The following is a 2,519-nucleotide window of genomic DNA, read 5'->3' as shown; positions in this document are numbered from 1 at the left end:
TGTTGGAGGGGATCGACGAAGAGAATCCCTTTCTCTTCGAGACGCATCGAACGAAATCTCCCTCTTTTCTCTTCTTCGGTGGTGTCTCGGCTTGAAGCGTTGCGGTAGCGGTGATTAAGAATCATCGGGGCTTACGGTGGTTCGGTTCTCATTCACGGCCGAAAAAAGGTCCTCATTCCTTCCCAATCTCTTTGGTTTTCATCACTCATCTCTTCTTACTTCTCTCTTTCCAATCAGCAATGGTATTGAGGTGTGATGGCCTCAATTTCCTCTCCTTTCTCATCGTGACAAGGTGGTAACGGGAACCGAATCCCTAGCTTCTTCCTCACTGAGTTGCGGTGGTTCGATTCCTCTCTAGGGTGGCTCATGGTGGTTCGGTTGATGAAGTTGGAGTCGCAGTGGAGAAGAATTGGTGATTATCTATCTCCATTTTTACTTTCCTTTAACCATAACCCATGTTATATTCTATGTCTTATTTATTTCTCACAACTTTTCATTCTCAGGCGATTCACGGTGGTTCCGAATCGACATAAGCGAGGGGTTTCGGTAAGAAAATTACCCCTTTTGCTATTTGATTTTTTACAGTACGAAAATGGTTTGTCATACATAACCGATTTAGGCTAAAGATTATCCAGAAATGAACCCTATGTCTTAATATTATATCGCTGCATCGTATACTTCATATTGATATGCACGTCTCTGTTGAAGCCAAATGAATGAAAAATATGCGTTTTATTTGTATGATTTTTAATTAGATGTGTACAGAACACGTTAAACTCAAAAGGGGTATACTATTTAGTTCCAGACTTGTTATGGCTGCTGTGTTAGTATTGCACTAGTAAAAAATCATGATTTTCTTCATATTAGAACTATCATAACTATGCTCATTATGTTATTTGAATAAATAAAAAAATCATTAGGGAGTAAACCCTCGACTTATGTTAGTGATATGAGCATAAGGATACGTGGTTCGCAATGAGTAAGGTTCATTTATGTTTACTAGCACTTGAATAAATAGGATGGGTGACTTACCTGATTATGCTTTGTTCCTTTATCCTTCTGCATGTTGAATCTTCGTTCCAAGATGTTCTCTTTTCTCTATCTTTGTTCTCTGTATGTTGTGTAAGATACGCAAACTCTTGATGCCCTCTTGAATGTGCCGTGTGTTATGGATGTGCTATGGATGGTAGTATGCTTTCTCCGCTTGCTCTTTTATGCCTCTCTCCTTTTGCTGAGTTGTGACAGGTTATGTATAAATATAGCTGCCTTGTCTCAAGTGTCTTCTCTCCTCTCCCCTGTATATGATATATGTATCCCCCTTTTATACTGTTTGAAGGTAGACCCCTGGGCTGCCCATTTTGATCCAGTAACTTATAAGAACTCTGCTCTATGACTGCTCTTTACTGTTGCAATTAGGCTGATTATGTAACTGAAACCAACATGCCTTCTGGTTTGCATTTGCTTAATTATCCCTGATACCCTGCTCCAAGAAATCTGTCTGATTACATGCCCCTTAATTTCCTAACTGCTTGAAAATAATGTGTAGTAAATCATGGGAATATGTGATGAATTCTGGTTGACTGTTACTTCTTGCATTAGTTTGTAACCTCCAAATGACTCTTCTTCCCTTCTGAATTCATTACGTGATTGATCTGATTATGATTTGCTTTATTTATTTCTGACATTTGAGACTATGCAACTTTATTTTAACACAATCTCTAATGTTTTCTGAATTCATTTTACTGTTTGCATTCATAGAGGTTGGTCTTAATGCTGCAGTAACATGGCCAGGATTTAGTCTGTAATGAACATAAGGCTGAAGATTTACTTGATATTTCTCAAATTCAGGCATCTTGAACTTTGGTGGAAATATCACATTCGGGACCAAACACATGTTTGTGATGTCCTTCAAACTATGGGAGCTTACTTCCTCAATAACTTTAATTCTCTCTTCGATTGCCTTGATCTTCTCCCAATCTTGAGGGTTCATAACATTGTGGGACTTAGAGGAATGATTGGAGTTACCATCGTTAACTGGGGTTTCCATATGAATTTTGCAAATATGTCTTTGGGGATGGTGTATCAATATGAGCAGCTGGTTTATCTTCTGTAGTCTTGAGAGTAAGACTTTTTCTTCCTTCTTAGATCGTTTCAGTCAAGTCCAATAATGTCACCTTTAAAAACCAATTTTCAACTCATGAGTATCTCTGATAATGATTTATGCATGAGTTACATGAATGATTGAAATGTATGAATGTCATGAGGATGTAATATTTGATTCATGCAATATGCATGCATGTTATTTTTTGTTTTGAGTTCATGTGAAGATGCATGCACTAATTTATTTTTCTTTTTCGATATTTTGTGGTGCATGTACGCTGGTGCATGAAATGCAACATTTGAATGATTTGTTATCATGAATGTATGTAAATGAATATAAAGGTGTGATGATATATTCTTTTTTGTATGAATGATATATGAATGCTTGATTTCTTGTATGAATGTTTGAATGATGCATG

This window comes from Lupinus angustifolius, unplaced genomic scaffold (genome assembly GCF_001865875.1).
Source record: "Lupinus angustifolius cultivar Tanjil unplaced genomic scaffold, LupAngTanjil_v1.0 Scaffold_48_99, whole genome shotgun sequence".
NCBI lineage: Eukaryota > Viridiplantae > Streptophyta > Magnoliopsida > Fabales > Fabaceae > Lupinus > Lupinus angustifolius.
The sequence above is the reverse complement of the archived record's forward strand: the minus strand, read 5'-3'. Positions refer to the sequence as shown.